This window comes from Fundulus heteroclitus, chromosome 9 (assembly GCF_011125445.2).
Source record: "Fundulus heteroclitus isolate FHET01 chromosome 9, MU-UCD_Fhet_4.1, whole genome shotgun sequence".
Lineage (NCBI taxonomy): Eukaryota > Metazoa > Chordata > Actinopteri > Cyprinodontiformes > Fundulidae > Fundulus > Fundulus heteroclitus.
The window spans coordinates 14,213,265-14,230,108 of record NC_046369.1 but is presented as its reverse complement, the minus strand read 5'-3'; the positions used below and the strand labels follow the sequence as shown (position 1 = coordinate 14,230,108).

At 37.7% G+C, this 16,844-nt stretch overlaps 1 protein-coding gene across 5 annotated transcripts in view; it reads right to left on the bottom strand.

The window, feature by feature from the left end:
- The window catches only part of tbxa2r (thromboxane A2 receptor), a 41,347-nt gene that overhangs the window by 13,871 nt on the left and 10,632 nt on the right, over positions 1–16,844 (bottom strand). The window contains exon 1 of one of the 5 annotated variants that reach the window (XM_021321511.2): positions 15,546–15,705. The exons of 1 other annotated variant lie outside the window; for it this stretch is intronic. The gene's annotated coding sequence lies outside the window, so the exon portion shown is untranslated. Of the gene's footprint in view, positions 1–2,680; positions 2,739–6,230; positions 6,577–15,545; positions 15,706–16,844 lie in introns of those variants that run through there. 3 more of the 5 variants (XM_012872593.3, XM_012872590.3, XM_021321512.2) reach the window with 3 other exon arrangements.

Here is a 16,844-nt window from a genome sequence, read left to right as displayed (position 1 = left end):
TAAAAAAAACAAAGCCCATTGGATGGACAGAAGTCCGTTCACAGCTCTGTCCATCCAGAGCTCAGTCTAAACCCCGCCTTCTACGGAGCTGTTTCAGCTTCTTTCACAACTTGTGGCCATCAGTAAAGAGCAATCAGAGTTATAAATAATTTTGGTCTTAACCAGTGGTGAAAGTAAGCCGGTCCGGTACTGCGTAGGCAGGAGGCAAGGGGGGAGAGCAGCTGCCAGGTAAAGCCTTCATTTAAAACCACTTATGGCTGCACGCTGGATCAGAAAACAGTTCTGCTAACCAGATGCAGTCTAAAACACCATTTAGTCTGTTTATAAGATTAGTTTTTATTAATTCTGCATTTTTTAACTACACGCTACTTCTGTGCCTCAACGCTCTTACTGCTCCTCTTTCCTCCCTTCCATCGGACCCAGGTGCTTTTATCAGCGGTCACCATTCAAAACATGAATCACTACGTTTATTGTCCTCACACCCGTAGCAAAATTTGCCAGTTGAAGTCAACAGGAGAGTTAGTAGCTGTGTTTCACACGCTTTTGTTTTTAAAGACACAGAACCAGTTGTGCTTCGGTGGGCGTGTTGCCTTTTGCTCTTTAATTCAGGTGCGCATAATTACATTACATGTAATTTAGGTGTGCATAATTATGTTACATGTAATTTAGGTGTGTATAATGACGTTACATGTAAGTCAGGTGCGTAATTTTAAGGGTCATTTTAAGGAACCTGTAACATCAGCGGTTTTAGCTCAGAATCATCATTCCTCCTCTTCCCTCTAAAGGAGCCCTTTACAGTCTTTATTCATGCATTTTTTCCACTGTTTATCCCTCGTGTGCAGTGCACCAATGGTTGTAAAATCCACCTACCTCAGAGCCTCAAACCGATATCATTACGTATAAATGATGCTGATACTAGACGTTACCAAAAAAAGTGTTTTTCCTACGTCACATAGGAACCAATGAGATGCAGAGCTTGAAAAGCTGAACCTATACTCATCAATTCTGGGGTTGCAATGCATAAGAAGTGATATACATCCGCTCCAACCACCAACAAAACACACTCAGAGAACAACTTCAAACTCAGCCTTCGGCTTACGTAATTACGCACCAGAGCGCCCTGCGCCATAGAGGAGATTTGTCTGGTCAGTGCGGGGACAGAGATGAGAAATCTGTTGTTGTAAAAGGTGATGATGATGGTTATAAACTGTAACAGGCTAGAAGTGCATGGAGCTGAAAAGAGGGAAACATCGGCAGATCTATCATGCATAGGGACGCAGTGTGAACCCCTGTGTGCTTTAAGTGTTGCAGCTGAGGTAAAAATGTCTAACCATATAGGCTTGATGAAACTCAGCCTGATTCACCAATGAGGTTATAGATCTACATGGATAAACAAACCCATAGATTAATGTGTAACAGCGTAATAATACGGTCAATAACTTAAAACTACTGTATTTTATTCAGTACTATTTGAACAATTGTGTGTTTTTTCCCCATGTTTTAACCAGGGCTTTGAACCGTTTTTTTTCCCCAATCGGTTCGTTCCGAACAGAAACGGAATTATAACGTTTCCGGTTATGAATTCCACCAATAAATTGACGTTCCCGAACCGGTTAGAACAAAAAAATACTGTTCCCGGAACGGTTAATTTCGTTCCTTTCGTTTGACAAATATAGCTATTGATATTGTGTTTGGAATGAGCGTTTTACTTAACGATGGATCGTAATTTACCTGTGATGTCACACAGGAAGTGAACCTCATGGTAACGTGCGCTAACCTGACTCCGCCAGCTGTATGTCGCTCCGCCTAGCTTTACTCACATACATCTGGGACACTTTATTGAAGGCTGGGCCTTATCAAAAATCCTTGCATATGTTTGGATAAGCCACTTGTCTGTCATCTTTATCAACGTGCTATTTCAACCACTCACACCGAAGTCAACCTGTGATGCTGTGATGCTGTGAGAGCGACCCAGTGTCCGCTAACCGACAAGATGTCCGCTGCGGACGCGCCCCGTAATACAAAGCTTGCCAAATCTGGTCGGGAGAAGGGCGAAAACATCGTTTCCACCAACAGAAGCCTTCAGAGCCGTTCTCTGATGTTCTTTTAATGAAACAATATTAGGTAGATTGGACAACACGGAAGAAATAGCAGCATCAATGTTAACTCTTGCTTCCTCGACGAGCCGCCATTGCTATCAAAACAGTCTCACGTCATGGTCGCATCTCCACTACGTCACAACTATGAAACTCCAGCCCTGCGTCCTGATTGGCCAGACAATAAAATTGGTTGGAGAAATAACTTTCTATGGGCGATGTCCCAGATGTATGTGAGTGAAGCTAGGTGGAGCGACATACAGCTTGCAGAGTCAGGTTAAATGTGCACAGGAAAATAATGACTTTTTTTTTTTAGTTCATTAGGCAACAAAAACTTTGAGGAACGAAATAAAACCGGTAATAACCGGTTACCATTATTTTTAAATAAGTGTTCCAGTTCCAGAACATAAAAAATAATAACGTTTCCGGTTTCGTTTCTGTTCCCTGTAAAATACAAAAAGTTCCCGGTTTTCGTTTTCGTTCCTTGAACCGGTTCAAAGCCCTGGTTTTAACCCACTAACTGAACAATAACGTGTTAACACTTCTCTTTCACATTTTAACAAAAGTAATACATGTCTACTTACATGTCTGGTCATTTAAAAGCAAGACTGAGTTGACTGGACTGGCTCTTCCAGGGTCCAGTCAGCTCCGTCCCAAATCACTTTGGTTGGTTAGAGAAGGGGTCATCAACATGGTGCCTGTGGGCACCAAGTAGCCCCCGAGGACCATATATGGTGCCCATGAGCCTATTCTAAAAAAAAAAAAGCACATTCCACCAGTGAGCTGCAGCTAATACTTTATTTTATTCCAGTACTCCTCTTGTTCAAGCACACTTGCATTTATATAGATTTAAAAATTACAGTAGCTATAACAAAGCATTAAAAATGTTTTTTTTATTTTACATAAAGTTAATGTGAACTCTGGCGCTTTTATTTCAAAGGTGAGTACTGGTAGCCCTTCGTATGACACAACACAAATTAAGTAGCTCTGCAGTTTCAAAAATGTTAGTGACCCCTGGTTTAGAGTTTTTACAGACCTGCAGCGCCCACAGAAAAATATTTTTTTAACGTCTTTTTTGTGAATACGTAATGTATTTACTACTTATAGTATGGAAAGACCATTTTACGCACTATTACATGAGATGAAGCAAAGAATTTTGTATTGCGCCAAGCGAACCAACTTAATCCCTGACAACCAACAACAACATTAGAACCAACTCCACACAACATGTGTTACAGGCATAATATTGCCTCCTAGCTGACTAACATGTAATACAAGCACAAAACAAAGGAGTAAGAAAGAAGTATTAAATCTGTTGTTTGGTTTAGGTTATGAATACTACTTGGTTTGGTTCAAGAAAAACATTTAGAGTTTTGTTGATGTATTCTGACCCAAACCCGTATTTAAACTATTTCATTTTGATTTTATGTAACAGACCAACATGAAGACAAGCAAGATTGTAAAGCTAAAGAAAAACTAAATGTGGTTCTCTTAAAAATGTGACATGTACTCTAGCTCTGCATCAGAATCCACCTATGCATAATTTGATCTCAGTATAAATACTGTTATGCCGTGAAGGCCTCGGAGGTTTGTGAAAGAACAGTAGTGAACAAACAGCGTCATGAATACAACAGTTAAGTTCAGGGTTAAAACTGCGGAGAAGTTCAAAGCTGGCTTAGCGAATAAAGTGATTTCTCAACTTGGGGCATCTTAGAGAAGACTTTTCAATCCATCATCAAAAGTAAAATGCAAATAAAGCTTGGTACAGCAACAAACCTACAAAGGCATTGATGTCCACCAAAAGTCCCAGGGTGAGCAGGGAGCTCATTAATCAGAGAAGCAACCAGGAGGCTCATGGTAACCAGTAGTTGTGCAGCCCACTTCATGGAAGAGTGGTTAAAAGAAAGCCATTGTTCAAAGAAAGACATAAAAAATTATTTATTTAAGTCATGTAGGAGACATGGCAAGTATATGTCAGAAGGTAATCTGGTCAGATCAAACCATAATTAAAAATGTTGGCCTATTTGTAAAACACTATATGAGTGGAGAAAAGCAAACACCTGCACATTAAATAACAAATTATAACCACAGTGAAACATGGTGGTGGCAGCATAATTCTCTCATGAGGTGGCTTGTCTCCATGGACATGAAAATGCATTAGGCTTGATGCAAAGTTGGTTGGAGTCAAACACAGGGCAAGCCGTGAAGAAAACCCGGTGCAGGCCACAACTATTACGGCTAATGTCCCCTGTCCAAAAGGACAGCAGCCCTAAACATACAGCCAGATCTAAAACGTAATGGTTTAGATCAAAGCATAGCAATGAAAGAATAGCACAAAAATTGCCGTTCTTTATCTAATCTGGCCGAGCTTGAGGTATTTTGCAAAGATATCTTAGCCTCGAGGTTGGCGACCCTGGTAAAGACAGCTGTAATTGCAGAAAAAGGCGATTGTACAGAGTATTGTTTGGGTGTGGGTAGGTGAAAACATACACATATCATACTTTTCAGACCTTTATTTGTTAAAAAAAGAAAAAATATATATAAAAAAAATCATTTCGCAATTACACTTTTGCAAGATACTATAGATTTGAAGTTTTGAAAATGGAGAAGAATCCAATGATGGATCAATCACAATTGAACAAAACACTTCCACTATACCTCACATTTGGATTTTAGTTCTCTGGTGGACAGAATATTGTTTCAATACTTGCATGAGTGGTTATTTCTGTTGTTCCATGTATGTATTTTTTCTTTCTTTTGCAACTCCAAGCCATGCCTCATATGAAAATAGTGACATTTTCAAATATGTGTTTGTTCTCTAAAGACTTGAAGACTGTCGTGTTTGTAATTAAATATCATAATTTTTGTGCTTTGTAAAAAGCGCCTCAAAAGCAAACATTGCTTTAAAAATGTGATTAAAAAAGACATTTTGATCTTAGTGTTGTTTACAATTTTAGGCATAAAATTGACCAAAGCTAATAAGATTCTTGTGACTTTTAACAATTACTTAGCAAAACAATGTGTCTTGAGTCATATGGAAGTAAAGGTATAGTGATTTTCATTGTATAAACGTTTCATCCATCTACGCAAATTAAAACTCCCTAAATTGAGCTTAAGATTTATTTACAAAGGGAAGCCTTGGCTTCTTTTACTAATGATATTTTTAATTAGGGTGCAGGGTGAAAAGAGAAGATACACTCTTTAAAGTGCCATTAACAGAAAGTGGCCATTAGTACCCACGATCATTATGTCTGGACCGACATTGTTTTGGAAAACCAGTAAGGGGAATATGGCTTTTCCTACAAAACTAATCAGAAACCACAAAATCATATGGTGTCTTCGAGGCTGGAATCATAAGGCTTTATAAAAAAAAATTCCCAAAAAATGTTTTCTGGTTTAATGTACTTAAAATACACTTTTTAATAATAAAAATGCTTTAAGATAAAAGTAACTGAACTATTTTCTAGATATTTGACAGCATAGAGCAGGTAGCCATTTTTTGTCTTTGATATGAAATCCATGTTTGTGTCTTCATAATTGTTTGCTATAAATCAAAAGGTTGGTTTTCAGTGATAGTCCCTTTCACTTTGTGTGGCTATGCCTAATCAGAATGCTATGAACTCAATGACTTGATTTCATTGTTAGTCTTTTGTGCTTAATCAGTTCAAACAGATAGGATGAAAGAGTGACCCCAGATATATCTGCAAAAATGGACTCAACCAAGAAGATAACTGAACCTCTAGGAAGATTTCAGAGATTCCTCTTGTGATGGCATGCATGATATGTCTGAGAAGGAGCAGGTTATGTTAGTCGGGTGTATTCTTTTGCAATCGACTGCTTGTTTTGAGGAAACAATATCACACGACTAATTGGAAACACTGAATAACCTATAAAAAAGGCAGAGCACCGAAGGAGTATCATTCTGGCATCATGTCAAGCAAGTTCAGTGTGTTTTTTATATTTTCTCTGTCCCTACTAAGCAACACAAGCAACAAAATGAAAGTGAATAATGAAACATGACTAAACATATCCTTCTACAAATGTGGACACACAAAGGAAAATGGAAATCCTTTAGGAATGTTTACAGGCACATAAACAAACATTGTTTTGAGTATTACAAAAGTAACATCTTACCACAACAGAACTGCTCTCCAGAAAAAAGGTTGAGTTTCAGAAGTGAAGTTTTTACTCCTCCATCCAAACCGCTCCTATGCTCTTCAATGGTTATTTACGGTAATTTAAACAGCACACACTGAAAAATGTGTAAAATGTCACATGGCCCATGAAAAGTCCCAGCTGATGGCTGATCTACAAACGCTACATAACTGTAGGCTATCAGCAGTTGCCCTGAATAATTTTTTAGTCTTTTTCCAGGCTGTTTTCCCTGCTGCAGCTGCTCAGATACTTATCCGTCCCATTCTGGCCACATTTCCTTTTTGACTTCTCCCTCCTCCCCGGAAAAACAAAGGGGAAGGGCTCAGAGAACAGACACATTGTATCTTAAGTATGGAAGTTCATGTGGTGAGACAAGGGCTTGTACGTGTGTGTGCTCGTGTGTGTGGGGAGGGGCTTTGTCACTTGCCTGGTTTAAATTATGAAAGGGTGTCTGTTTCCGTAAAAGGGAACATTTTAGCTTGGCATTGATAAAGTGCATACGAAGATTTTATACAAAAGCTGAAAAACAGTAAAACTTAATCTTCTGATTTTACTTTCCATCGGAAAATGGGTGGGGGGTGTATCGAAAAAGTTTACATAAGTAACTTGAGACTACATCCTGCATGCATATTAAGGAACCTGTTGAAAAAATCTGGATCAAAAGACGTTTGACATTTAGGCTTTCAGATTTTATGTAGAAGCTGGTTTATATGCTGCAGACACATGCAGCCGGTTTAAATACCAGCTGCATGTGTAAGGCTGTTAGTAGGGATAAATCATAGGAGTCACATTCTTTTGGCTTTGCACAGAGATTTGTATTTGTCACAAAGAAGAAGAAAGAATCTAAAGAATACCACTGAAGAAAATAATATTTTTCTGTAAATATGCATGTAATCTAATTATTAGCATCTTTGTTTGATCTCCGTATGCATCAATAAAAATGTGAGAAATAGAAATTTTACCAGTTAATGTAAAAAGGGATGCAGCGACCTTATGTGGTCATGTTGCCAATCATCCAACTACATTTAAAAATTCTTCATTTTGTTATTATATAAAAAGCCTGTCAATACATACTAAAAACTATAATATGCAAAATAATCAGACAAAATAATAAAAAAATCCCTGTTTATGTAAAACGAGTGAAGGGAAAACAGTTCAACTGGCGCGACACCAAGTGTCTGCAATCCTTCCTGATGAGGACATGGGAATAATGCAGGCAGAACAAAACAGCATAACTTGGGTCTTATCCATTGGAGATAACCTACGAGCTTTGAAAAGGGAAAAATGTAAACAAAACTTATTTTAACCCAATGGATAATTCCAATTCAGTCTGTTAGCACTCTTGTTAATACTTCATGGTCTGTTTTTCACATTTCTTATTCATTTACTTCACTTATGTGTAGGTTTACATATCAATACAATTTAAAGCATCTTGGAAAATGGCTCACACCTCTTGAACCTCTTTGAGTTTTGTCCCCTTACCACCAAGATGGTTTTATGAGCAATTATGTGAAAACACAACACAAAGTAGTGCAAAGTTGTGAAGCTGAATGAAAAGGACACAGATTTACAACACCTCTCCCAAAAGGCATCTGAACAAAGAGACATGCATTTGTGTTCACCGTCTTTTACTCTGATACGAACCAACCCAGTGCACCCAATTACCTTCAGAACTCATCTAACTAGTAAACAAATAATTTAATACAGTCATTGGAATATAAATCTTGCTTTTCTGTGAAGGCCTCAAACTATTTTTTGCTTATTGTTTTTTCAAAGTTTTTTTAAAAGAACATTTTCAAACATGCTACTAACTGTGTGGGTACTGGGTCTGATAATGATTTAGTTACAGCCTCTCAGATGCTAATGTCTATTTGTTCTTTTTTTTAGCTTCTATGGGAGTGTTTGTACAATCATGCATATTTCACAGTTTTTTACATCTTTCTTTAAAAGGTGAAACATTTCATTTTTACCTGAATAGGCTTATACGCTTATTATCTTTTTTTATTGTGCCCTATGTTTTCCTTTTCTGATAAGTTCTTTCTCTTTTGGTTGACGGCTTGAATTTTAATTCAGCCTCTCATTCATATCATTTAATCTTGTGTCTTCCGTCTGCTTGTTTTTGCCACCGTCACAACCAAATTCCCCCATTATGGGACAATAAAAGTATTACTATTCTATTCTATTCTACGGGTAAACATCCAGCAATGTGAAGACCAATGATCACAACGGAAAAGGTTACAGATACAGTTGCTGAGAAGTTTAAAGCAGGGCTCGGTTATAAAACAGTATGCCAAGTATAGGAAAAGCTCACACAGCACTGTTCAGTTTGTCACGTCTTGTATTACCATGGTCAAACTGCAACGCCTACTAATGAGGAAGATGATCAGAGAAGCAGCTAACAGGTCTATAGTTACTCTGCAAGAGCTGCAGAGATCCACAGCTCAGGTAGAAGAATCCATTGCAGGACATTTTTTTTAGTTGTACACTCCACAAATCTGAGTGCACAACTGTATGGAAGAGCAGGCACTTGCCATGTATGAGACATGGCGAGAGGTTCCAGCGAGATAATATCAAAAACAGAATTTTTATGCCTATTTGGAAAACTATGTGTGATGGAAAAGTGACAATGCATATCACAATGCATGGCCCCTCCTTTCCCTTCCCAACCATCGCCTCCTATGCACATTTCTGGGGAAGAAGTAAGTAACTCATAACTTTATGATGCTGTTACGTTTTGATCTGCTGGGGGTGCTCTCTGACATGTTGCCCCAATGCTGCGCTGCAGGGAGGGGCTAAGCCCTGAGTGGCAGCTGTTCACATGCACGTACACACATGCACCTGCACGCTCGGCCGGTCCGGCTATGTAAATAAGAGACTGGAGAGCAACACAGATAGAATAGTCTATCTAAAAAATCCCTTTTAGTTCTTCAAATCACTATCTTTTAGTTCTTTCTAGCTGAAACAATTAAATTTTGCTAATTGCTCCTTTAGAATCATCAGCTGAGAAAAAAAAACTGACCACAGTCAGCTTTACTAATAATACATCTAAACCAGAAGCATGAGCAAAGGTGCAAGGCAAAAGCAGGGTACACCTCTGTAAATATAGTTTGAAGTACTACGGTGGATGCATTGACTTCACTGAGCAACTTTAAACCCCCGTTCCTTTCTTCTCCCCCCTGAGGGACTGATAGAAGTTTGTTAGATGTTGAATGAAATGTGGGGTGTCCAAATCACTGCACTTTATCACATTTAAGTAAATCTTTAGACTTCATCTGCTTGGTATGTGAGGGGTTCTTTTGGGGGGCGTAGTGGGGGATGGGAGGACAGATGGTCTGCAGAGTAAAGCTTAGATAAAAAACGACATGTCAAAGCATGTAGCAGGCCAGACACAAGCAGGTTTTCTGCGGATGTCATATGCGGGAGTACAAGGCTTTTCAGAAATAATACATACATTGAGTTTACCCTTTCTTTAACTGGACTATTTTAAACTATCTCTATTGTATCAACGACTCGTTTTAACCTCCCCTCCACAGTGTTTACTTTCATAATATATGCCTTTAAGATTCTATAGTTTTGTATTAAGTTTTAACTGTGTGGTCAGGTTCTTTAATTTCCATGTTATGAAAGGATATGAAGAAAATGAATTCTAATACCATAAACATTTTACTGTATCATCTTGGTAAAATAACAGCAAATATGAAGACAAAAAACAACAAATGTCTTTTAAGCTACAGATGTTGTATAGGACAGAAGTGTCCCATACTTGCTAAACACCTTTCCACTTTTCACAAATCGACACATTGTATTTCACAGTTTGGTGCCACATTTCAACTCATGGGATATTCCCCTAAGCAAAAATGGTTGAAGAGCCAGTGCTAAACAGTCAGCGTGTTGTTCTGATATGTTTATGTTGTCAAAAGGTGTACCTGAAACCGGATAATGATGTTTTTCTAAATCTATGCAAACTGCGACTGAAAAGAAAAATATGTAAAGTAAAATCATACAATAACATGGTTGTGTAGAGTTAAAATTCCTCTGATACTAAAAGGTTCCTTTTTTTCTTTTCAATAATCGAGGCTGCTAGTTTGTGCATACTCTAGCAAGATGCCATAAATGAAAAAGGCATACCCAGTTTAATAAAGTGAATTTTTATTTTCATTTTGTTTGTTAATGTGGGGTTCTGTGAACTTTGTATCAGAGGTCAACATTTTATAAACAGTACACCGCTCTCTGAGGTATTGGGAGAGCCACGTCACTGGCCTGTTAAAATTGGTCCAGTTGAAAAGAGATTATTGTTTTAAAAATATCTTTTAGGTTTAGGCAAAAAACATTTTATGAACTTTTACACTGCTAAATCATTAGACGATTATTTTAGTTTGAGGTCAGTGCATTAGCATTTGCAACAGCATGTGGGTCTGTCACAACCTAGGTGAAACACAATTTAAAAACATGGAACCCATTTAACCGCATAGAAAACCAAAGTGGCTGGTAAGAAATCCAACGCATTTTAGTCATAGTCTTTTGGTCAAAATGTAATATGCTTTCATTCACAGTTTAGCAGTTTGTAACCATTATGGTTTTAGTCTAGCTTTAGTTAACTCAATCTAGTCAACTTTTTTTCAGTTTTCTTCTTCTTGTCTTTTTTTTTTTGCATTCCAGCGACCAGCAGACCATGAGAAGAATCACATGACCTCCTACAGTACAGCACTCATGAACTGTACGGCTCGTTGGCTATTCTTTCAACCCCCCCTCCCCCTCCCCCTCCATTATTTTGTTCCTGGCCTTTGTTTATTGACAAAAGCTTTTGACCTACCGTAGTTTTCGGACTATATGTCACACTTTTTTTCATAGTCTGGCTGATCCTGCCACTTATAGTCAGGTGCGACTATAAGTGGCATATAACAATTTTAAATGGTAATTAATTTTAAACAACATGAACCAAGGAGTATGCATTTGAGTGTTTAGCTGCAAAAGAGCACTATAGGCTTGTGAAAACTATATGCTGCTCCTGTACCACTTAAAAATGTATTGAAACATTAACTTATAGACAACAAACGCTGAATGCATGTTTGGATGTTGTTTCGCTGTTATATGTCTTTTTTCCTCTTTATTACACATTTTTTTAACTGATGCGACTTATATATTCGAGAGCGACTTATATTCTAAAAAATACAGTACTTCTCTTGATCCTATAAGTATTAGATTTATTTTCAGGCTTTTTTTTGTGTCTAGATAAAAGGATGTGGACAAAAAGTGATGGCAATTTTTTGATGGACAAAATTAAGACAACTCCATACCCACTTTAGAAAATCCAAAGTATCCACTTCAGATATATCAAAACAATTACTGATATTGCCATTTGTTAGTGGTTTGAGATGGGAATGTAATTGTTGTGCTCCGACTTTTCTGAATCTTAGGATTGAAGTGACACAACTGGCACACTAAAAAACACACTAAAATATGCTGATTTAAATCAACATAGTAATCTTTAAACTTTTATTTTCTGAGACTCATAAAGGTATAGCTAAAGGTTCCCCAGGGTGTGGATGACACTGTTGTTTAAGATTGTGTTCTAATTAAAATTCTCTGACCGAGAGTCTCATTTACAGAAGCAACTTTTGAGACACATTTTTGACCTAATGTGGCCCTGTTTTCTCACAGCAAGTTTGCTCTGGATTGGATTTGCACCACGTGCTTGATACTGGAGGAATGCACGGGAGATTATGTCTCCATACTGTACTTAGAAGGGTAAAAGAGTCACTGTGGACCAACACAGCTGTAACCCACTGTGGCCTGACGTCAGATTGTTAGTCCATGACTGCGTTAAGTAGCAGTCATGGACTGACTGCTACTACATGTGTGACATGTAGTAGCATTCATGTCACACACATACATGTGTGACATGAATGTACTAGACCGGGTGTGTCAAACTCATTTCTATATTGGGCATCATGAAGTCATTAAAAGGGCCGGATGCACTTATATAGATTACACTTTTAAATTCATAATTTAATTTCTGTTCACATAGAAATATTTAAAAATGCATAATAACATAAAAGTAGCACCTTTAGGCCCAGTTTATACATTTTATCTGTAAAAAAAAAAAAAGTTGCCATTGGGGTGAGTTACACTTTAAACTCTGATCGTTCTGCATCTCTCTTTCTCTTTTTGGATATTTCTGGGTTGTTTTAATGTGTTGTGGAAAATCTGAAATCAACGTTCGCTACAGGAGTCAAAGTTTTAGCCACTTTATACACTTTAAAATGATATATGCCTCTACTTCTTGACATGAAGGTCAGATAAATTGTCTTGACTGGCCGGATTCGGCATGCGGGCCTTGAGTTTGATGTGTGTGTACTAGACAAACACTCCCAGAGAAATGAAAAAGTGTGCAAATAGTCATTCGCAAAAATATAAAAGTACAAGTTAATTTATGTTTAAGTAAAAAAAGACAGAGAGATGTCGTTCTACAGGACGATGTAAAACATGATATCCTGGATGTACCAGACAAACACTTCCTGACAAGCTAAAAGTGTTTAAATAGACATTAGCATGTGAGAGACCATATAAATAATTCTCAATCCATCCATCCATCCATTAATCCATCCATCCAATAAATATTATAGCTAACACAAATTTACTTTGCTCTTTGTATGCAAGGAAATAAAAGGGAAGACACATTTGGAGATTCAAAGAAATGAGCCAAATTCATCGGATTACTGTGAATTAACTCTTGTCGTCTGAAATCTAACACTCCCTGTGATCTCATCAAATCAACTTCATTATTCTGTCCCTGTCATTGTAAGTTCAAAATTGGATCCAATATTCAGCCACAGACAAGTCTCAAACTTCTATTAACTTTGTAAAAAAAGTTTGCATACATCAGTTCCAGCCCTTCTGTATAAGTTGCATATGAATTAGCAGCTCTGCTCCCATCTCTGGGACTTACTCGCTCAGATTGCCTTTGCTCCTGTGACCTTATGGTAATTCCAGAAGGTTAAATTACATTATTGGTACACTCAGACCAACCCCTTAAAAGCATTTAGAGAGATTTTCTCAGCTTTTCATACAATCAGGCTTGATCATTTTAGGGCTTTTAGCCTGCAATCTTTTATCACTTTCTACATTTTTCATTTTACAGTGTGTTCTACCTCTCACTCACACGTTCACTTACTTACAACATTAAATTGTTTCTCTGCGCCGCATACATGTATCATAATAGAAGCTCACTCTCAGCATAAAAAAACTGTTTATTCATTTATCAAACATTTATCCACTGCATTTAATGCAGTTATATTACGCAATGCTCTTTTCATCACTGCAGTGGAGTCTCACAAGAAAGCATTCAAATATATAATCCCATCCGTCTGCAACATGATTCATAGTAAAGCAACAGCCACATCAGCAGATCTCACAAATTCACATCAACGCAGAGACTTGTGGTATACACAGTGCCATTCCACTAATTTGACCATACCTTTTTATGTTGTCATTTAGATTTAAACCATACCATGACTAAACTGGAGTCCCGATTAACTGAAAGCGAACTATGTTGTCAATGAATTATGCTGTACTATAAATTCATTTACTCAATGGAAAGCTGCAGTAAAGATGCAATTTTTATAAACTGAAAAGCCCTAATTTTGTGGAAATCATCGCTTGTGTAATTTTAGGAAAAACATTTAGAACTCCTTCAACGCAAAAAATAAAAAAAGACACCTAAATTATTAATCTGTCTAGTTTGCTCATCTGATGAGTAACAAACATCAGAGAGATCAAAATCAGCAGACCTTAAATTCAGACATTTGGTCGTTTAAAACATGTAAGGGCAGGTTTTCATACAGCTTTATGCGGCTGCAACTTCTGTGAAAGTATAAACAAGTTTATAACGGCACCCGCTGAGCAAATTTTAAACTTTAAGCTAATGGCTAGTGTTCATCTGTTACAGATTTAGATAAAGCATTTAAATCTACCAAGACATTTGTCTGGCAATCTGAGGGTTGTGGGTTCGATTCCAGCTTCCCCCTGCCACATGTTGATGTGCCCCTGGGCAAGGCACTTAACCACAACTTCCCTACCGAGCTGCGTCTCGGTGTATAAATGTGTGCTCGTCAGTGAGAGCGACTGGGTGAATGTGGCTATAGTGTACAGCGCTTTGGGTGGTCAGCATGACTGGAAAAGCGCTATATAAGTTCACTCCATTTAACATCGTACCCAATCCTCCCATTTACCGGGGAAAATAATTATATTAACTGTAAAAAAGGGGAGCCACTCATTTTATTCAATAGCATAGCTTGTGTTTATGCGCTACCAAAACACATGCATGCTTCTGATCAACGTTAACATTTAACATTTATTTAGTTTCAATTCAGATTAGAATGTTGTACAGTGAGCACTTTAATTCAATCAAGCCAGAGGAAATTAATCTTACGCTGACCTAATGCTATTCTTCAGGTAAAAAAACATTTTATGTTAATGTTGTAAGCTTTATTGTTTAATATCTACATTTTTGTTAAGAATTAGCACTTATATCTCTAGACCAGGGGTCTGCAACCAGCAACTCTTTAGACCCACCACAGTGGCTCTCTCACAAACGCTTAACAATTGAGTAATATTTCAAAAATGCAGAAAAATGCTAGTTTTAGCAGTTTTTCATAGGCATTTCCATGCACGATCTACCCAACAGCTCCACAGAGAATGAAACTATGGTAATAGACAAAGCAATTTTCTTCATTTTAATGAAGCATTTTTTTTTTTTGTCAGTAGGTTGCAAACAACATACTTTTCTTGATATACTTTTCTATATTAAACCTTAAAACTGAAACAATTTGGCTTGTTTTTATAATACCTACTCCAGGAAGTTTATTTAAATATTATAATTAGGGAACAAATAGTGTTCAATAATTTGAATATCTAAACAAATTTCCTATCATGGGTATTATGAAAAGTAAGCTTTTTTGTTTTTGTTTCAGAGTCATGTAGGTTTTGTGGCTCTGGAAAAGGTAGGTGACCTTTGCCCTAGACCATCCCTGTAAAGGGGTATTACTGGATATCCATAATGCTTAAGTAAAAGCTACATGGTTATGAATCAAATGATTGTTCTTGCCTGTAATTTTTTTTATTCAGGTGCAAGTTACATTTATAAATTGAAAATGGGTAAAATAGTAATAACTGCACACAAAGTCTTTTGACAACATGCACATATCTATCAAACAACAGGATCCCTATATCTGCTGTTTTGCATGCATGACCAGTGATTAGAAAGAAATAGCTTGTTGTGGAAAGAGAACTCACCAAAATGCTGCATGTTGTCCGTCCTGTTGTAAATGTCTTACTGGATAGCGCAGTGAAATGTCCAAATTAGGCTGTTTTGCATAGGTAAAAGGAAAAAAAAATGTCTGGATAACTTTCAACTGACTTCTTTTCTAGATAGCAGCATACCTCGAAGCATGACTGGAAAAGAAACTGTGCTTCTACGTCATTCGCAAACGTCTGTGTGGGCATGTCAGAGCAGGACTTGTAATTTAGTTACACTGAAACAGGCAGCTTATTCTGCTGATGGCCTGTCAGTGAATCAGCAAACTTCCCATGTCAAGAGGTGCAAGCCGGAGTGAAGCGGCAACTCTTTTTGAATACCATTTATTTTAGATTTATTCCTTATTTGGCCTTTTATTCATTAAACTAGACATAATGTAAAGTAAGTGTGCCAGTTGGTAGCTGTTTATAGAGAAAATCTTCATATAAATCAAAAGCCACATGTATGAGCTGGTCCCGCTGTGTGCAGGTTTTATGAGCGAGGGGAGGAGGTGCGGCGTAATGCTTGTAATCTAAAGCTTTATTACTATGCAGCAAGACAGCGCAAACCAATTCGCAGCCTTGTTACTTTGTAATTGCACTGCTGTTCCTCAATATATGATATTTATTTATTATAGAAATAGATTTAGCACATAAGCTGAGTTTTGGAGAGTTGTATTTTAACATACAAATCCCTACAAGTTAGGCGATGAACAACATATCCAACAACACGATTTACTTGGGCCACAGTTGGTAGCACTGTTGCCTTGCAGCAAGAATGTTACTGGTTCAAATCCCGGCCTGGGGTCTTGCTGCATGGAGCTTGCATGTTTTCTGTGCATGCGTGGGGTCTTTCTGGGTACTCCAGCTTCTTTCCGCAGGCTAAAAACATGACTTTTAGTTTAACTGGTCTTTCCTGTACCTCTATATTGCCCTTAGGTGTGACTGTTCATGCCATTACTTGCCATTACTCTGGCGACCTGTCAAGCGTGTAATTCGCTTCCCACCCGATGACTGGCCGAGATCGGCACCAGCCCCACACTTGGATCCTGAACAAATAGGCCCTTACAGACAATGGTCAGAAGATTTTCTTGCAAACGAATAATGTCACGCTTTTTGTGAGAGTGTGTTCTTGATGTCATGCCTTAGATCAAAGTTACTCTTTTAAGACGAAAATATGGATGTTCAGAGCATGTGCTGTTGACATTTCAACCTCTCACCACCATAGCTGTAATCTGTAATGTTCTATCATAGCTATCATAGCTCTATCATTGGCGCACAGATTACAATGAAAGTTAA